Source organism: Sapajus apella, unplaced genomic scaffold (assembly GCF_009761245.1).
Source record: "Sapajus apella isolate SASKATOON/1434 unplaced genomic scaffold, GSC_monkey_1.0 scaffold6, whole genome shotgun sequence".
Classification (NCBI taxonomy): Eukaryota; Metazoa; Chordata; class Mammalia; order Primates; family Cebidae; genus Sapajus; species Sapajus apella.
Genome location: NW_022436946.1, coordinates 47,862,743 through 47,884,678, shown reverse-complemented (window position 1 = coordinate 47,884,678; position 21,936 = coordinate 47,862,743). Strand labels below are relative to the sequence as shown.

Sequence of the window (21,936 nt, the reverse complement as noted above, 5' to 3'; positions counted from 1 at the left end):
AATAGTTGACAAACAAGGATGATATTGGCAAACATGAAATTAAAATGTAGTGTGGACAAGCCTGTCTCTAAACCTAAGGATACTTTTGATGTGAAAACAACTGTGCTCCTGAATGATTTTACTCTAAAGTTCATGTAATTAAAAAACATCCTTGGTGACACATTGACATTAATTTCCTTTAATGTAACTGAGGCAATACACTGTTCTGATATTTTTCAGAAAGTGTTTTTAGTTGTGATTAGAAGCTAATTGTATTATTTTTGAAACCTTGCTTTTTGTTTTAAATAGAATATATAGGCTGTTTTTGGTATATGACATCAATGCAGAAGGCTATTCTACTTCAGCCAGTGCACTCTAGGCAAATCCAATAGGAACCCTAAGATTTTGCTATATTTAGAATACCCATGGAAATATAGAAGTAATACTCTAGCTATTGATAATACTGTATTTAGAAGACATTACTTCTAAGACATCAGTAATAAAACTATGCTTTATTATATTTTTTTTAAAATTTCCTATTCATTTAGAGTTTGTATTTATTTGTGCCAATTGAAATGGTAATTTCAGATTTTGTTGAGTATGCAATACCTAATATTTTCTGACAAATACAATTTTATTTTTTGAATTACAGTAACCAAGATACCTAAGAAGTATTTTGAATAAATTTTGCCATGTAGAAGTGCTTATTGTTTTATTTAATCATTGATTGATATGGTTTGGCTGTGTCCTCACCCAAACTCTCATCTCAAATTGAATCTTCATTATCGGCACCTGTCAAAGGGGAAGCCAGATGGAGGTCATTGAATCACAGAGGCAGTTTCCCCTGTGCTGTTCTTCTGATAGTGAGTGAGTTCTCACGAGATCTGAGATCTCGTTTTATTTGTGTTTGGTAGTTCCTCCTGCATTCATTCTCCTTCCTGCTGCCCTGTGAAGAAGATGCCTTGCTTTCCCTTCACCTTGCACCATGATTGTAAGTTTCCTGAGGTGTCCCCAGCTGTGTGGAACTGTGAGTCAACTAAACCCCTTTCCTTTATAAATTAGCCAGTCTGTTTTTTTTTTCCCTATTTATTTTATTGCATTTTAGGTTTTGGGGTACATGTGAAGAACATGCAAAATTGTTGCATAGGTACACACATGGCAGTGTGATTTGCTGCCTTCCTCCCCATCACCTACATCTGGCATCTCTCCCCTTGCTATCTCTCCCCAGCTCCCCACCCCCCACCGTCCCTCTCCTATTTCCCCTCAACTAACCCCAGTGTGTAGTGCTCCCCTCCCTGTGTCCATGTGTTCTCATTGTTCAACACCCGCCTATGAGTGAGAACATGCGGTGTTTGATCTTCTGCTCTTCTGTCAGTTTGCTGAGAATGATGGTTTCCAGGTTCATCTATGTCCCTACAAAGGACCCAAACTCATCGTTTTTGATGGCTGCATAATATTCCATGGTGTATATGTGCCACATTTTCCCTGCCAGTCTCTTTATAGCAGTGTGAAAACTAACTGACACAGTGAAGAAATGTCATTGATTATTATACAACTAGTCAAGTCAAAGTCTATTAATTTTATTCCTCTCAGTTAAATTTTCTCACTTAGATTCATTCAGGCAACAAATATTTATTAAGCACCTAGTATTGTCAGGTGTATGCTTAGCAGTGGAAATGTAAAATGAATCATGCTCCGTCTTCCTAATGGATTTACCTGCTTTATCGACAGGCAAAACAGGGATTATCAGTGATACATCCTTGATAGAGTAAGCTGCCTTGAGTGAAATGGGTTCCGAAAGATGGGGATCCACAACATGCTGGGCAGTTCAGCCTTTCCAGAGAAGGTTCTATTAGCTTGGTTAATTAATATGTTCTTGTGAGTGAGACAAAAAGGAAATATTATTTTTTATGCAGAGAAAACACTATGAGCAGAGGATTGGTGATGGGACACAGCCCTGTGTTATCAGAGCACATCAAGCAGGAAAATAACTCTGGAAGCAATGGAAATGTAAAATGTGTGTGTAGAGTAGGAGAGTTTAAGTAGATTTCAGGCACAAAGAAAAAAAGAGACATGTTAGGAGACTATATAATATAAATAAGAAATAGGAGGAACGAACTGAGGTAGTGGAAATGGGAAAGAGGAAGAAGCAATGAATGAGATTGTTGACTCAGTATGACTTAGTATCTAGTGGAAGTGAGAAGTGGTGGGAAAGCAGAACTCTAAAATGATCTTTCATTTTCCACAACTTGTATATAGCTACTTTTCACTGTGTGTGGGAGGGTATTGCTTCTTGTTATCTTAACAAATTGTGCAGTTTGAAACTAAGATTTATTTTGTATTTGGTAATATTAATAAATAATTATTCGCATTCAATGTGTAATCATTGGTATTCCATGTGTACTTTTATATATTAGCTGTGTGATTTAAAGATATTTAAGTAAAAACTTTGCAAATACATTGTAGCAGCTTTACGAATGCAATTGTGGCAGTCTTACATTCTTTATTAGATATCTTTCAAAAGCAGTGGTCACCATTTCTAAAGTTTATTTTGTTTCTTTTTAGATTTAAAACAATACAGAGCTTACAGTGAGGCATTCAATAATTTATGCAGTTCTGTTTTCTGAAACCTGTCTTCAGAATTTTCACTGTGACAGAGGAAGTGCAAGGCAAGGGACAATACAATCTCTCATAGTGATTTTTACTGTCAAAGAACATAAATAAACAACTTCCATTCCTTTGGATCATTTGTAGTATGATTAGTAGTGGGTTCAGAAATGCTGCTTCTGAAGCTCTTGAGTTGCCAGCCTAGATGTTTTCTCAACCATATCCTTGCTTATTTATATGTCTTTGAACAGAATGTTTATTGTTAATTATAATCCCCTTTAACAAACTTATCTAACTGGAAAACTTTCGTAACTATTTCTTCTATTGGCCTATGTTAGTTTTATTATTATTATTATTTTATTTATTTATATTTACTTTTTGAGATAGTCTTACTCTGTCACCCAGGCTGGAGTGCAGTGGCTCAATCTGGGCTTACTGCAACCTCTGCCTCCCGAGTTCAAGTAATTCTCCCTACCTCAACCTCCTGAGTAGCTGGGATTACAGGTGCCTGTCATGATGCTTGGCTAATTTTTTGTGTTTTTAGTAGAGACAGAGTTTCTCCATGTTGGCCCGGCTGGTCTCGAACTCCTGACCTGAGGTGATCTGCCCGCCTCGGCCTCCCAAAGTGCTGGGATTACAGGCGTGAGCCACCATGCCCGGACCCTGTGTTAGTTTTTATTGATTCACTTTCCCTTTCTCCTCAACAAAAGAGTTATATAAAATAGAAAATTAATACGAATATTTTGCCAACATAAAATTATAATGAAAGATATTGGGCAGCAAGTTATAGTGTCACATAGACTTTTCTAAGCATAGGTAAATATGTCAGCACTGGTTTATAACCTGAATTTATTATTTTTTTCTTTTTATAACTTTGTAGTCAACATTATGTTCATTTACAACTGTTTTGTGAGTCTACTGATTGCAAAAGACAACGAAGAACAAAATGAGAATTTTAGTAGAGTAGATAATAGTCCCAGTTGCTTGGCTGTTTTGATAGCACGTATGAATAATTCACCATCCATATTTAATAGCATATGTTATACTCCTTAATACATCTATAACCATCTACTTCCAAAGGGAAAACTACCCTGCTGTTTGTGGTTTGTTTAGCTTTTCAATGAAAGCTGAAGAGAACATTGAATATTTCCCCTAAGACCTACTAAAGCCTGAATATTACTTTAGCATATTATCCTCCATTGTGTTTTCTGAAAAGATTTCCTTGGGAATGCCATCAAGAGTTTATAAAAATGATTATAAATATATTTAATTTTTAAATATTGCTAATTGATACTAATGCTGTTTTTGTATAACATTTGAAATGTGTATATGTAATTATACATATGTATATATATGGGATATGCTAAGTTGGTATTTATGTCTGATATGAGAAAATGTCTAGGTAGGTAATGTTAAGATGATATTTAAACAACTGTCTCAAAAGGCAGTGAAAGCTTCATGCATTATCATTATTGTGAGTTATTGGAATTTTCCTCAGGCATTAGAAAAATTTGAGGTAAAGTATACTTTGTTAACCTAGAAAGCCTACTAGATTTTTTTCAGTGATTCCTGTTTTATTTCAATGCATATGTAGATTATATATTTTAGAGAAGTATGAAATTGTAGGTGAAGAATATATAAGTTCAAAATGCTTCTATTATTGACAAAAAACTTAATCACTGGAAACATTTATCCCTTTTATTGGCATATCTGACAGACAGTAGACTGCTGCTTTCTTGAAGGAATAAGGCTGCAGAAGCATATAATTCAACTGAAACAGATTTATCCTATCAGGAAAACTAAATAGCATCAAATACCCTTGACTTTACATAGTACAATGACAACAACCTTGACTAAACACAGATCATTTGCTTCACTGAAAGGAATAGTCCTAAGTATTAGTATACGAAATCCTATATCTTACTCCACATGATATAAACTAGCTGTAGATCTAGAATAATAGGTTGTGCAGGGAATTCAGCAAAGAGATAACTCAGTTTCTTTACTTTATAGATGGGAATATTTAAGTCCCATAGAGGTTAAATTATTTTCCTCAGATGAAGTAGCTGGCTAGTGGCTGAGTTGGGGCTATGGTGCAAGACCTGTGATTCCAGTCTAGTCCAGCATTATTTTGCATTGCATTATAATTATTTTTTAAATTAACTTTAATAACTAGTAATTTTTCTTTAACCTTCCAAACATAACTATTTTTCTTTATAGGAACTTTGTTTCACTTTTAAGAACTACTACAGTAAGTACAATACTTATGACAATTTGGGGGAACTTGCTCTGTGACGTTTATATAAAATATGTTGATAACCTTGTATGTTAGTCATTTGTTTTAGTAGTTAATTCTGGAAAGCAACTCATACAGAATTTAGAAAAGGATTTGCACCATAAATATTAGTAGAGTTGATTACAACACACAGGGAGGTTTTATAGGGATAGAGCAATTATACTGAAATATACTTGGATGATAAAACATGAATATAAAATGAAAGTCTTTAATATGAATATTTGCTTTAGAAAAATACAATTATAGCAGCATTTCTGCATAATAGGCAAAGAAAAGTGATAGTTCTTTTGAACTATGATACATGATCCAAAAGAGCTTTATATTTTCAATTTATGGTGCAATTTTTCTGGTTGGCAGAAAATGTAATTAGCAGGCACCATTGTGCTATTTTTTATTTAGTAAAACAACTTTACTTTTTTAAGGGACAGCTGGCGGTATGTCTGTAAAGCATTATGATATGAAACTTATGGTTTTCTAGTTATGCTGTTTTGTAATTATATGAAGTTCAGTCAATCAACCTTTTAGTGATAGAATTGGTGAGTATTAGTGAGCCTTAATCTCATGTCAAGATTTTCCTTCGGAGAAGAATTGATGAATACCATGCCCTGGTGTTTTTCGTCTCTTCTTCCTAGAATATTTAACAAGTACAGCTTAGGTAAAATAAAAGCCTTCAAGTGGCGAGAGAAGTGATGTCACCAAGAGAAATTTGCAGTTTGAGAGGATGTGGAGGAAAGAAGTCTGTGAATCAGTGGCAACTGCATATTTGTGAGACCAGATTTCCATGGGATTATTGTCAGATCAGCATGTCTGGAGCCAAACTTTGAAAAGTGGCAGATAAGGTTAAAAAAAAAAAAGCAAGCAGATGATAGAAAGTATGCCAAATTAAGGGATTTTCCTTCTGAGCTGTATATGAGAAGAAGTCACTAAGGCATTCGAGCAAGGAACTATTGTAAAGTGGAGCACCTAACAAGATATATTTGTGTTTACTTTAATCATTGGAACCACCTTAACCAATCCTTTGCTGGGTGAAGGAAGATCAAATTGGCGGGAAAAAACCCTTAATGATCTTCTAAATCTTTAGTTTTACTTTTGTTTATTGAACCTAAAGGTAGGCTTCAAAAATCCATTTTATCAAATCTGTTTCCACTTTTCAACAGCAATAAGTCAGTGGAGTTGTCTGTATTAGATACACAGTAATCAAGAATAGTTTAGGCTTAGGTAATCTACTTGTAGTACTTGCATGTTTTAGATTCTCTGCAACAAACTGTGAGGTATTTTCTCTCTCAGTAACCAAGTATATGAAATAACACCAAATCCTGACAAGAATGTAGTTATGTGGAACAAGATTAAGTCTTTAAATACACTGTACAAATATTTGGTTCTAGCATACTAGGCTTCGAAATCAGGAACCATAGACAGTGCTATTGATCAGGCAATATTTGTCTTTAACTCATGCCTTTACCCTTTTCCAGGCAGTTTCATAGATCTGGGAGAGGTTGAGGGGAATAAGGGCTGGTACTGTCCCTCAATTCATACCATACAGATAACTACTTACCATGCCTTTGTGTAGAGTCAGTCTTACATTCTGACAAGGTGATATTTTGTTCTAAATATTTAGTAATAAGTTTAGGCTTTAGCATATTACTATAATAATCATGTAGTAGCATGTATTGTTTAATAATGTTTTTGCTAGTATGGAATTAAAATATCCCAGACTATTTTTCTTATGAACCATGAGGAAACCAGTGTTTCATGGAAATAAACACTGGTCTAAAAGTTCATAGTGATCATTCTAGGACTGACTGCCTTACAAATGCGTGTAAATTTCTTCACCTCCTGAGCCTCAGTACTACATTTTAAAACTGGAGGTAATATTAGTCTCACCTCCACCCCAGTGTTACTGTAAAAATTAATGAGATCATATGCATGAATAGGAGTCATTATTTTTCACTTTTATAAGAAAACTTGTTTTCCATTTATTTGGTAAAGAACCTTGGATATCCATCTTATAAGATATGAAAATCACCAACATGTTTAACACAAACTACTGGAAAAATACAATGTGACTTACATATGTAGTAATATACAAAATATAATATGACTTACACATAGTAACACACATAATGTGACTTAAACATAGTAGCCCCTGGGTTTTTGTATCATTCATTTGTTCACTCAACAAGTATTTATCAATACTGTGTAGTAATTATACCTTACTGTGTTCTAGTGTTATGGATACAGCATTAAATTTAAAAAGACAACAATGTTGGTAGTCATGGAGCTTGTCTTTTTGTAGGGGGAAAGCAGACTTAATATAAATATTTTAAAGAATCAGATAGAAAATCATACATTAACCCTGAATAAATGTTATCATTTTATTTCATTAGCATAATAAACACTATCTACTAAGGGAAAAATGTGTATTTTTACCTTCCTAATTACCAAGGATGTATAATAAGTCTAAGTTCACCAAAGCTAAAAAATGAAAACTGTTTCTTTTGATTTTTGGCTAAAAATTATGTTCAGATAGATGTCAACTATAAAGGTATGAGTCTTCATGTTTTTCCCTCTATTTAGATTGGATTTGAAAAATGAATATAAAGATGCTCTAAGTAGACATAATCAAAACGTAAAATATTTAAGCATCATTAGTACTTCGAATAGTAATTTTATAGTAACTTCTAGTCTCCTTATAACCATCCTGCCTTGTATTTAACCAAATTATTCTGACTTTAATCATTATTACAGAATATAAATAATGCTTATAAAAAGTGTTAAAAATCTTCTCTGGTAGTAGAAGTATAACTTCCATAGTTTATGACTTGCAAAGTCAATGCAATATTTTGATAGGTTACATAGGCAGAGAATGTGAAAGAGGTCATGAGTTGTGGTTTTTAAAACAATTTTTTTTTCATTGTATAGGAAAATATCTTTATCAGAAGAAGAAAACAGTGTTGTTATAAACTTCTTAAAGATTTTCATGCAAAAGGTGAAGATGAATTTGGTGTGAGGTTTATCTGAGAGATCATCAAGAGAATTATTTTCACTTTTGGGGCTTGTTCTAGTTAATATATTGATTGATAGATGGATAGGTTCATTAGTTTTGCAGGAACCTGATTTCCAATTTTGGTTTTGCCATAGCGATTTAGGCCGCTTTTCCTCTCTGGGCTTGTGTTTCCTCATCTAAAACAAACTGGTCAGCCCAAATTATGGCTAAATTATTTTATTTAGGTTCTCAGATTCACAAATATATACTTTCTATAATGCTTCTATTTAATTTTTGAAAATTTTTATGTTATTGCATTTCTGATATGGATGTAAAAAGATAGTAGGTGAGGTTGAAAAAAGACTACAGGGGATGAATGTACAAAAAGCATACAAATGAAATTATTGGTGTTTTCTTTATAATGCTGAGGGTCTAAGGAGGATCTGGCAAGTAATAAGCAAGAGAAGCTGCATAGTGTTTTCAGAGATGATTAACATTTAGAAAAATTCAATTCTGGTTAGAATAAATTTCTCTAAAATAACCATAGTTTTAATGGAAAATATAAAAAGATTGCTCTTTTGAGTAAATGACCACTAGAATTAATTTTTTTAACACAAACCTACTTCTAGAATACCCCCATTTTGCTGTTTTTCAAATGTCAAGTGCCAAAATGTCATATATATTCAGGGAAGAGGGTTTCCTCCTTGAACAAGGAGATGATACACAATCAGCATTATTTTGTGAGTAAAAATTCTCATGACAGTCATCCGAGACAGATACTGTCTTCGAAGTGACAATAGCTACAGAACCTTGAAAAGTGGAAGTAAGGAACTTTATTTTGCATGAGAATTCTCTAAGAAGATTTGAAGAAGTGATGTAGATCAGTTAATTGTTCTACTGTGAAAATCCATTCATTTAAAACACAGAGAGCATCCAAATAGGCACTTTTGTTTCCCTCACACTGATTCATTCATTTTTTTCTTGAGAATATGGTAGTGTTTTGAAGCACTTGTGTAGAAGCTGGATCCATGAAAGTACCATTTTGCCAACTATGATAACATAGTGTTAGAATTTTCTTGGTGAACTTACTGATTTACTGTGTTTTGTAATCCAGTTGTTGAAGAGTCAAAGAAATTTTCTTAGGGGATGTTGAAATGACTATCTAGGATTCTCCTGGCAAGGAGTATTCTTCTGTAAATGTCTCATTATCTAAGTATGTGGTATGATTTTAAAGACTTCAGCAATACTTCTATGACAACCATTGTGGATTATGAAATCCCACCATTAGCATATTTTCTAAGGTTAGGCAAGTATTTTCTTAGCAGCGCGATACAAAATAAAGATGCTATAGATTATCAATTTTGAAAATATGACATTTCTTGCTTCTGAGAGAGAAGCATCCAGGTCCAGCATCTTAGTATAGTTATCAGAGAAAGAAAAACGTTAAAGTGCTAATGATATTTTTAAATGACTATAACTGTTATTTGAATATTAATAAGAATCTAATTAAGAGTATGTTCAGCAATATGCTAGTCTCATAAAAAGACACGGAGAAGGATGCAACATGGTCTTTATAAGTCATTTTTAGTCTTTACAGAAGATTAAAACATACAGAGATATATAATAAACATAAGCACTGAATAATTAAGTATTTAGAATTTACTACATATTATGCAACATACTGCCCTATATTAAACATCTTCCTTGAGCCATCTCATTCAGTCATCAACAGGGTCCTATAAGTGGGATTACTAATACCTCCAGTTTGCATATGAAAAAACAAAGATACAGAAAATTTAAGAAACTTCTCCAAAGACATGAAGCCCACAGATATTAGTGAAAGAGTCAAACCCTCGGCAGTTTGCCTACAGTCTGTGCTCTTAACCTCTTTATGAGGCTGAATTCATGAAGGAGTATAGTCCAGACTACAATTGTCATAGGGGTTCAAAGGAGGTAGAGTGGTTAAGAAAATCATACTAAAAAAAAAAAAAGGGACTTTAACTCCACTCAGAAATGTGTGTACAATAGATAAATGAAGAAGTACATGGGGGGGTGTTAATAGGAAACAATTTTCCTGAAGAGAGGCATTATTGTAAGATAAATGTTGATAAAAGATACCATGGTCATACAGATTTTAATGTTTTTTTTTAATTAGGTTACTAGAAGTACTTCTCCCTATTGGTATTTGGCCTGCTCCTGGGTTTGACTCTTATAACAAAGAGACCAAAAGCACAACTATAGCACAGTAGCCTTAGGAAAGTGATGATGATGACAGCAACAACAACAACAAAATTCTCATTTTAATGCAGGTATTGTACTAGGTCGTTTACATGAAATTCTTTTTGAATATGATGGAGGGAATAACAGACATGCATGTGTGTGTGTGTGCACGCAGGCACACACAGCCCCACACTCCTTTCCAAAACATAATTGATCTTGTGAGAAAGCAAGAAAAATCTTCAGGTATCAGAAGCAGTGAGAAAGTTGGCATTCAGACAGGTGTCTACCACTCCTTGATGACCTGAGGACATCCATGAGACACACATCTGAAAGTTAGGAACAGAACTTGGGCCTTAGCAAGGCAAAAGTTGGATGGAATATATCATCCATAAAGCTGTAACCTCAAGAGGCTAAAATGAATGAATGAGAAAGAGAAGATGAAATAAAACAGCTGTCTGTCCAAAGAAGAAATGTGCTCATTTGTCATTCTAGACCTTGTTTCTGGATTAGGAGAAAAATGACAAGACAAACAACAACAACAACAACAACAACAACAACAAACATCACTTTCATTTGGAATTGAGATTTATACTATCAATGTGGATGGCCTGAAAAACTCCAAGTCAAAAATATAGTTAGATCCTCTTGGACTGATCTCTAGAAATGTGGCAGAAGCAAACACAAACTTGTTCTGGAAAAATATACATTAACTTTTTAAATGTTTCCAAGATGTTATAAATATGGACAATTCAAACATATAAATATCAAAGGAATAGTACAGTAAATACCTACATACTTAGCACTTAGATTCAATAAATTGTCAGCACTTTGCCAAGTTTGCTTCCTGTCTCTGTCTCTATCTTTCCATTTTCTACGTCATTATTGAAGCATTTGAATGTAAGTTGTTGACTGATGCTTTACCCAAAAGTATGTCAGCATTCATCTCCAAAAAGTACTTTCTTACATACTACACTATTATCTTTATCACAGCTATCATAATTAATAATCCTTAGGTATTATCTCATGCCTAGTCTACATTCAGATTTCCATGGGTGATGCTAAATCATGTATTATAGTCATTGTTTTCACTACCTGGGGTTCTATCACTGTTTGCATATATGTGTGTATGTATGAATGTATATACGTATGAATGTATATATGTGTGTATACCAATACTTACGTATATATGTATTAAGTATAGCTTACATACATATATATCTATAAAACATGTATATATGCTTTAGGTATAGCTTAAACTTTTTGTGCAAGAATTGTTTCTATTGTATACTTCATATCCCATCTCATTGGGAGGTATGAGAAGTTAGGATGTAGCATTCTTAGTGAGGCTAAGGTTGATCACTTAGTTAAAGTGGTAATTACTAGATTTCCTTGTAAGTAAATTTACTTACCTTTGCCTTTGCCATTAGCAAATTTTTATTAGGGTGATACTTTGCCCCCAGTTGAATGTCTTATTTCTAGATAACCTTTTGCTTATTAGTTTAAACATCTTATAATGACACTAGCTGAATCAGTTATTTTATTGAGAATTTATATTCATTAGCTGATAGTTAACATTTATTAGCTGATATTATTCTGTAATGATTGATTGGGAATAAACCACAGTTCTCCTGAAATGTAAATGCTTATTGTTTTCCCTCTAATTACCAACTTCAGAGAAGGTTGTTGGCATACCAGTCATCTCTAGTAAGGGCAAATGAATGAACCTCTTTCGTCTCACCCATTTCTCTCTCTCAAGAATGACTATGGACTCATTTTAAAAAAGTTATTCTATGAGTTATAATACATCAACATTATTCTTTGAAAGCCACATTATCCTAAGTTATCTCCTGTATCTTTTTGATATGGCTTCGTTTGATCTGGAGGATTTTCTTTCTGGCACAAGGTGTCCTAGGATAAACTTGTACTTTTCCTTTCCCAGACCTGGAATTAGACATTTCTCTAGGAAGCCATAGAATACTATACTATGAGTTCACAATAAAAACAAACAAAATCACAAAATATATGGTATAACAAGTGTCACCAGAGAAAGCACAGAAAACAAATTTTAGAATCAGACCTTTGCAGACTATTACAAGTATATTCAGAAAAACAAATATCTTTATGATATTCATAAGAATAGAAGAGGTTACTGGTGGTTTAGCAAAGGAATAAGAAAAAAAGACTGTCAGAAATAAACAGGCAAGTTTGAAAAAGAATTAAGTAGAACTTTTTGAAATAAAATATATATAAGTTTTGAGGTTAAGAGTATAATAGATGGCTTCAAAAGCAGGTTTGACACAGCCAACAGAATTAATAAACTAAAAGATCTAAGGAATCAAAAGACATGAATTCTGAAATTCAGTAAACCTAACAAATTAAAAAAGAAATTCCCTAAACACATTACCATGAAACTGCACAATACCAAGAAGAGACAAAAAAAAAAAAAAAAAAAAAAATAGGAGCAACCAGACAGAAAAAACCAGAATGCCTTCAAAGAAACAAAGCTTGACTGACAGCTAATTTCTGGATAGAAACAATGGAAGCCAGAAGTTAGTAAAATGATACCTTCAGATTTCTTAGAGACAATGACTGTCAACATAGAACCAAATAATAACCAATATTATTTTCAAAAAACTGGGAAAATAGAAACATTCTCCAGCAACAAAGTTTGGGAAATGTTTACTAATCAATGAATCATCACTAAATAAGCTTTTAATAAATGTAATTTTAAAAGGGAAAAAGAGCCTTCAAACAAAGTCAGAAATAGAGAAAAAGTGGACAGAGTGAGTCTACAGGGACAAACAGAAGTCCAATCCGGTACCTTCAGCAGTTTGCAATTTTTGCCTTTATAAAAAAAGATATATATATGTATATATATGTGTGTGTGTGTGTATAATGTTTACATTAAAAACATAGTTAAAATATATATAAATATTTTATATATAAAACATAAATGTTTTATATATAAAACGTGTTTAAAACATGTTTTTATAAAACAAGTATGCTTTTATAGAAGCAAATTATAAATAAATGCACAACAGAAACAGTTATATTAGTATATTACTTTTTTTTGTTTTGTTTTGTTTTGAGACAGAGTCTTCCTCTGTTAGGCTGGAGTACAGTGGTGTGAGCTTGGCTTACTGCAACCTACACCTCTCGGGTTCAAGTGATTCTCCTGCCTCAGACTCCTGAGTAGCTTGGACTACAGGCTCATGCCACAATGCCCAGATAAATTTTGTATTTTTCAGTAGAGACGGGGTTTTACCGTGTTGGCCAGGATGGTCTTGAACTCTTGGCCTCGTGATCCATCAGCCATGGCCTCCCAAAGTGCTGGGATTACAGGTATGAGCCACCACACTTGGCTTTAGTATATTACATTCTAAAGCAACAATTTTAAAGAAAATAATACTCATTTAGTCATAAATCTTGAATTTATAAAAAACTTTCATAGTTCATTTTAGTCATAGTGCATAAATTTCTGTCACTGTCGCCTTAAGTCTTCAATAAATATGAACTTTGTTTGAAGTCTACTGCTGATTGAACTGTTAAATGCCGACTTTGAAAAATTATACTTGAAGACCCATGCTGAATCAGTCTAGAGTGACTGTAGGTGACAGTTTCAAATAAATTTAAGATTTGTAATTTTAGCTAAACTACTCAGTTATTTCTTTACTGTATTATATTACATTACTTTAAAAACGTATTTTTAAAAAGTATATTGGAACACTTGAAGTTTAAAAACTTTAACGATTATTTTTACTGATTATATTGTTCATAAAATTAATAAGGATTAATAAGTATTCATTATAGATAATTTGGATACCATTTTAGCTCATGATAAATATTATACATGTTAATAAATTTTAAAACACACAATATTTTATATTATGTAATACCTGTGTCAGGTGTGGTGGCTCATGCCTGTAACCCCAGCACTTTTGGATGCCGAGGTGAGCAGATCACCTGAATTTGGGAGTTCAAGACCAGCCTGGGCAACATGGTGGAACCCTGTTGCCACCAAAAATACAGCAAAATTAGCTAGGCATGGTAACATGCATATGTGTTCCCAGATACTCAGGAGCCTGAGATGGTAGGATCCTCTTGAGACTGGGTGGTGAAGGTTGCAGTGAGCTGAGATTGAGTCAATCGACTCCGATCTGGGAGACAGAGTAAGACTCTATTGAAAATAAATAAATGATAGACAGACAGACACACAGATAGATAGATAGATAGAAATACAAAGTAATACCTATTTTTTTAAATATATGTAACAAGGAAAATCATCTGTAGTTTCTTCATTAGAAATTGATGGGGAGGAGGAAGGCAGCAAATCACACTGCCACGTGTGTACCTATGCAACAATTTTGCATGTTCTTCACATGTACCCCAAAACCTAAAATGCAATAAAATAAATAAATGGGGGAAAAAAAAAAGAAATTGTCAATATTTTGATATATGCTGTTCAGACTTTTTCTATTATATCAATTATGTTCTCTATAATATATAAATTAATACATATATTTTGTTCTCTATAATATATAAACTAGCATATGTATTAGTTTATATATAATATATAAACTGATAAATATATTTTCATATATTCTATATTATGTGTGTATCTATCATCTACCCACTTACCTAGCTACATGGCTATTTATCTAAATTCCCAGGTATCAATTCTATTATTCAGTCTTTAATATGCAGATAAAATTGGATTGGTTTCTATATATTATACAAAGTTCATTGACTTCCCCAAGATGGTTATTAATTCTTGGTCATGTCAATTTCTGATAATCTTCTTATGACAAATATCTTAATGTGGAGCTGCTGAATAAATGTTATAAATGTTTTTAAGTCTTCTGAATTCATGTTAAATTGTCATAAAGGTTGTTATCAGTTCATACCTCAAACAGGGTGTATTGGAGATGTGCATTTTACTTACCAATGTTAGGTTCTGTTATACAAATATACTTTTTTTTACATAAGATTTTTCTAAGTAAATATTAAACTGATTTTATTTCCTAAATCATATACTGACTAAAAAAGAACATAAGAGGAGAAAGGAACTGTGCTGGTATTTTACATATCTGAACTTTTTTTTTGTTTTTTTGAGATGGAGTCTCTGTCACCCAGGCTGGAGTGCAGTGGCGTGATCTCGGCTCACTGCAACCTCTGCCTCCCAGGTTCAAGTGATTCTCATGCCTTATCTCTTGAGTAGCTGGGACTACAGGTGCATGCCACCACACCTGGCTAATTTCTTGTATTTTTAGTAGAGACAAGTTTTCACCATGTTGCCCAGACCTATCTCGAACTCCTGACCTCAAGTGATCTGCTCGCCTTGGCCTCCCAAAATGCTGGGGTTGTAGGCATGAGCTACTACATTTGGCCCTTGTCTTTTCCTAAGGAAAAAAAAGTAAAATAACAGTGTGTCTACATGACCCAAAATGTCCAACCTGTAAATATAGCATTTTTAGGAGCAGTGATATGACACAATGCCTGTGATTTAATTTGGAAGTATGCCTATAACTGTCATTAGTAATAATGAAAGTTAATGACATGCCTTATGGGATCAGACAATGGTCTTCAATGTTTGTAACTACTTGCTGTAGTAGAAACTATTCTGTATTGTCAGTGGGTGTCAGTTTGTAATTACAGTTTGCACAAACACTATGGATGGTATATATTTTGCCAACAAGGATTAACTTGGCATTTAGAAAAATGCTTCCTTTTCAGTGCCCAAGAGAAAAAAAAAAAATCTGTACCTTTTAAAGTAATAAACTTGGAGAGTAACTAAGAACCCATGAAATGTAACTTACAGTTTTCAAATTCAATGGACAAACATGTTTTTGGATTTTGTAATGTTTAAGTGATCATGTACTAACATTAGAGTGAGTTTTCAAATTTTTAAAAGATCTGTAGTTATCCTGAGCTTGAAAGTCACTTATGTTTCCAGCCCAAATATAACTCACTCAATTTTGCTGATAACCTAAGGATTTAGACTGAACAAGTGAGCCTTTGAAATAGATTTATCATGGTTTGAAAACTAATGTTGCTGCTTGCTGACCTCTGGTTTTATATTTGGTAAAAGGGGCTAAGTAGTGTGAAAAATAATTAAAGTAAAATATATGCAACTTTTTTTTTTGTTTTTTTTTTTTTTGAGACGGAGTTTCCCTCTTGTTACCCAGGCTGGAGTGCAATGGCGCGATCTCAGCTCACCGCAACCTCCGCCTCCTGGGTTCAGGCAATTCTCCTGCCTCAGCCTCCTGAGTAGCTGGGATTACAGGCACACGCCACCATGTCCAGCTAATTTTTTTTTTTTTGTATTTTTAGTAGAGACAGGGTTTCACCATGTTGACCTGGATGGTCTCGATCTCTTGACCTCGTGATCTACCCGCCTCAGCCTCCCAGAGTACTGGGAAGGATATACAACTTTTAAGAGCTAAATAGATCGAATTCACCCTCATCTCCTCTACTGTTCTGCTCACTCACTGTGCTCCAGTCACTCTGGTCTTCCCAAACATACGAAATTCCTTTCCACACCCCAAGATACTCTCTTTTTCATTCTCCAGTAATCTGCTTCCTTAAGCAAGCCAATTTAACGACGTTACCCCACCTACTTTTTCTCTTCCCACCTTTCATTTTGCGTCCTTCATAGATTTTACCACAGCATCGAATTCTGTACTCAACCTTCCATCTGCTTATTCAGTTTGAACCTTGGCATTGGATGATGAACTCCATAACGTCAGAGATAATGTCTAGCTTTCTAACTTTCTGTTCTTAATACCAGCCATAATACTGGGCGCACATAGCATGTGCTCCATAAATATTTTGTTGATTTAATGCAAAAATGAATGACCAAATGAATGAGTCAGAAACATATACAAGTATAGGTCTTGAGGTTGATCTATTCACTCTTACTGAGTTTTGTTGAAATACAACACTTTGCAGTTTTGATTATCACATTTTAAATAAGGCGATAACTTTTTTTTTTCACAAGATGTGAGCAGAAAGCTAAAAGAAATGCTGAACCTACTATATATCTTATTGCTTATTCTTTTTGTTTATATACCTAAGATATTAAAATGTCATACTTAGTACTAGAGATGTATTTCTTATTTAGAAAGTATCATATGCTCACATTCATAGCTAATTTAAAGTTAACTTTAAGTTATGCCTTTTTAAAGTGTTATGAAATTTTACTTTAAGAAATAGAAATGCGTGGCTAAAAGTCCTAAATATTCTTATTGAATGTTCCAAATTAATGTTAAGCATTCACTATTTTACAACCTTATTTTTTATTAATACTGTTATAAATAGTGTAAGATATGATGTATTTACAGAAGACTTTGTTATGTGATGATGAGGTTTTATTTAGGAAAAGTTGATAATATTAAAAATAGCAGTTCTATTTCTTTTCACTTACAAAATACAAATGTCTTGGTGAATCTAAAACATTATTGAAAGAAAAAAACTCTTTTCTCTAGGGAACTTTATGATTTTTATTGCTATGTTAGTATATTTTGTAGTTGTCATACCATAAGGCTTTATTTGTTTTAGAACACTGAATTAGTTCTGCAGCAAATAAAGCTTAGGAATATATTGGTTTATAAAAGTGGCAATGATATTTAAGTACTTTTAATGTGCCTTGATTTTATGATTCTTATGTCTTTATCTTTTTATTTTATTCTATTTGTTTCCTTTTGGAGAAAATTAGTTAATTTTGCAGAAACCATTGCTAATTTTTAATACTGAACATTTTTTCTTATTTCTGCCATTAAATATGTTGTTTCCAAATTGGAGTACTTTATTTGTGTTAGATTTAAGTCATAGTACATATTGTGACTTATATAGTATAACTTATATACTATGTTAGGCTTATAAGCTTCGTATAGACATATATTCCGTTGTAAGATCCATTAAGGTGGGGATTGTGCCTCAAAACCCACATAGTGCCTGGTGCTCAGTTGGTTCCCAGTGAATATTTGTTTACTTTCTTAATCAGTTAATGGATGACAGGGCAAAAGTGAATTGATATTTTAAGCAGAAGAAAGGGCCAGATTGACTATCCTTGTTTTTTTATGATATTATAGGTATCATTTATATTATGGGTAATATAACATTTATATAATGTGTACTTTTTGGTTCTTGGATTCTCTGTAATTTTCTCCTCACTTATGGATATAAGAACTTGAAACATTTTAAAATTAAATGCTTTGGCCCAGGAGTTAATCAAAGTAATGGTAGATATTGGATTAAAGGCCGTAAAGTAAGTTCTATCTTCTATCAAAATGTCAGTATTGATTATGTATACATAGAAAGGTTGTGTTTTTACCTGAAGAAAACCAATTGTTGTGTGTTAAATTTTTAAAAACCAAATGAGTTTAGGGATTCAAGGTTCTTAGAAAAGTATAAGTCTGTAATCATAATGAAAATTAGAATTTATGACTCACAGATATGTGGGATTTATGTAAATAGGAGATATTTTAAAATTCTTATTTGTATTGCTGAGATTTAAAGCAATCTGTAGGTTTTCTATATAACTATGCTGCTCATCTACAGAACTAAATTTAATGGAGCAGAAAGTTAACTAACTTTTAAGTTAAGGTGACTTTGTGGAAAACTACTTTTGGTGAATGATTTTCAACATGATTGTGATGAGTTTTAATATACTCAATGAAGTTTTATGTCTAATTATTAGTAAACTTAAATAGGTCAACTACATATTAGAAGAAAAAGTGTGAACTTGTTTTTCCTTGGTAGTATGCTTGTCCTCCATAATTGATGGAAAGAAAGTACATACTAAAAAAGCAACTATGTAAAAGACTAAAATTATTGTTGAGAAATTATTATGCTTCAAAGACTTGTATTTATGTTTATTGACTTCATGTTTTAATATTTCACAACCAGGGTGTAGATTCCAACTTAGCTGTATGCCTTGATCAGGTTGAATATATCTGTAAATTCATTTTACCAATATGTACTTGCAGGGTTTTAGTATGAAGGAATAGAAGATATTCCAAGTGTTTAGTTCACTGCCTGGCTTGATAAATGTTATTTATTATTATATATTAGTCTTATTACTATTTATTATTAACAGTACTTTAAAAATTCTGATAACTTTCTTCAAATTGTTCTTTTCTCAAAAATGGGGATTACCACATATTTTGAGATAATTATAATGCTGAATTACTTTTGAATATTAATGACAGATTTTTTTCTCAGCTTAAGAACCAAATTACTTGACTATCATATCAGTACAGATAGAGAAAGGATAGAGCTCATAAGAACCATCGTGAACAAAATAAGTATCTGAGGAAACCTCTCAGCTACTTCAATCTGTATTTCGCATTAATGTGTGATTCTACTCTAATTTGGGAGCAGATTTTAAAAATTCCACTAAATAGGGAGAACTTTTCTCAACATCTGATTTTAGGCAATTTTCAAAACTACCAAGGGAGTTTGAGGACTGAAACCAGTTTTTCTAGACTCTGTCATTAATTAAAAATTAAAAGATTAATTAATATTATGCATATTATATGAACTTTTAAATCATTATAGTAAGCATTTTTGTTAAATTATTTATACCAGTTATCTGCTTATGACTGCAGGTTGCATAATTTGCTGCACAGATACTTAAATGGCAACATATGTCACATTTATCCACTCAGTGGCCACACTTCATTGTGTATAGACATATTCTGATGGGCTTCACATTCAATTTGACAAGTGAGGCAATACCAGTCAACATGTCCTACAGGTTTTGCATCTGGCTTACCCACTTGTACTATTTTTTTAAGCAACAAGAGCTGTAGAAAGAACTAGAGTAACCTGATTTGAAACCTGGCTCTAATGCTTATTAGCTTTGTGACTATGGAAAGGTTTCTTAGCATGTTTTGTTTTTGTTTTTGTTTTTTTTTTGTTTTTTTTTGTTTTGTTTTTTCCCAAGCCTGGGTCTCACTTTATCACCCAGGCTGGAGTGTAGTGATGTGATTCCTGTTCACTGCAACTTCCATCTCCTGGGTTCAAGTGATCCTCCCACCTCAGCATTCTGAGTAGCTGGGACTACAGATGTGCGCCACCATGCCCAGCTAATTTGTTTGTATTTTTTAGTAGAGACAAGGTTTCACCATATTGGTTTCACCACAAGTGATCTTCCCACTTTGACCTTCCAAAGTGCTGGGATTACAAGCCTGAGCCACTGTGCTGGCCAGTTCCTTATCATCTTTGAATTTTAGTTTTCTCATCTGTAATATTGTGATAATGACCAATGTAAGGAAATATTACATGCTTATAATTTTGCAAAATTAATGAAATTGATATAGGGAAACAGATACTCTCCTATACTGTTGGTAAAAATATTCATTATTAAAACATATCTATGAGGCAATTTGGTGCCACCTAATACATGTTAAAAGGCATATTCCCATTGAGTCAGCAGTATCGTGTCTGGGACTATATGCTACAGAAATGCATTGGTACAAAAAGATACACACACACACACACACAATGAATGTTTGAGCATTATTTATAATAGCTAACTTTAGACATACTTAAATATCCATAATTAGGGAGCAGTTAAATGAATCTTGGTGTAGTCATACAATATTAATCTGAATGTACTGAAATAAAAAGATTTCTGAGACATAGGAAATAAAAAATGGAAGTAAATGAAAGTGATTTAGATAAGATATGGAAAGTATAACATGTAAAAATATAACAATATACATGTAATTAACATGTAATTGCATATTATGTATCATTAATGCATTTTATAATTCCTGTGAATTGTTATAATTACTTTGAAGACTACTACAGTGATACATACTCACTTATTAAAAGTGGTTCCTTCTGGGAAGAGACTGATAGGATGTCTAGCTGTCAGGGACTGGTGAATGCATTCAAATTCAATGTGTGAATTGAAACACTAAAGGCAAAATAAACAATTACAGTTTTTCAATGGCAATAAAGCTTTTTTCTACTATTATTAATCCCCCTGCCATCATTCTAGTTCAGCGTTTTCATTATCTCACTCAAAGTGGAAGATGGCAGGATATTTTAGAGCATAAATAAATTCTATGGAGGACTTCAGGACTTTTTCAAGCTACATTTGCCATCTCCCTTCCCAGCTCCTATTCTCATTTCTCTTCCCCAACACAGGATAGCTACTCTAGTAAGGAATAACAGATGGAGGTGGGAGTTGTGTGTTGTAGGTGATAAGAAGTAAGAAGGAGTTAACCAAATAGGGGAAAGCCAGGAGGCTCTGGCATTATCATGTCAAACTCTGCAGAGAAGTGAAATACCTTAGGTTTTTTTTCGTGTGTGTGTGTTTGTTTTGTTTAGCACAGAGAGCAATACTTATTGATCTTGCTGACAACAGTTACAATGGTAGTGGGAGGAAAGTGTATAAAAAAACTGAGCAGGAGGTAAGAGTGCAGATATTGTAGACCACTCCTTTCCAAGACATTTGGCTATGAATGGAGAGGAAGAAGTGGGGAAAGAGGCACTGCCCTACATTTTGTTGCATCTTACTGATTTTTGAAGACAATTTTAAATGGTGTGTCAATCCATCCAAAGTCATTATTTTTGGTAGACATCCCAGCTTCAAGTGATTAACCAAAAAAGCAAATCAATTCCATTCCTTAGGCATACATTTTGTAATTAGTTTTTCCTGACAGGCTTCCAAAAAGGCTATGTTACTCTAGTTTTGACATTCTTCTGCATATTTTGCTGAGATTTTTGATGATCATAGGAGGTAATTTTATAAATTTTGCAGTATACATTTATTGCATTCATGATTTATGTAAATTTTTGAGTGTTTCTCTCTTCTCTTTTTATGGCTTGAACAAAA

At 33.2% G+C, this 21,936-nt stretch overlaps 1 protein-coding gene and 1 long non-coding RNA gene across 8 annotated transcripts in view; both read left to right on the top strand.

Annotated features, from left to right (window-relative positions):
* GRIK2 (glutamate ionotropic receptor kainate type subunit 2) overlaps positions 1–21,936 on the top strand; it is a 728,978-nt gene that overhangs the window by 96,031 nt on the left and 611,011 nt on the right. The window lies entirely within an intron of this gene.
* LOC116549542 lies at positions 3,238–20,587 on the top strand. The gene is made up of 3 exons (XR_004267930.1): positions 3,238–10,247; positions 14,131–14,135; positions 20,574–20,587. It is a non-coding gene; the product is annotated as an uncharacterized LOC116549542 (long non-coding RNA).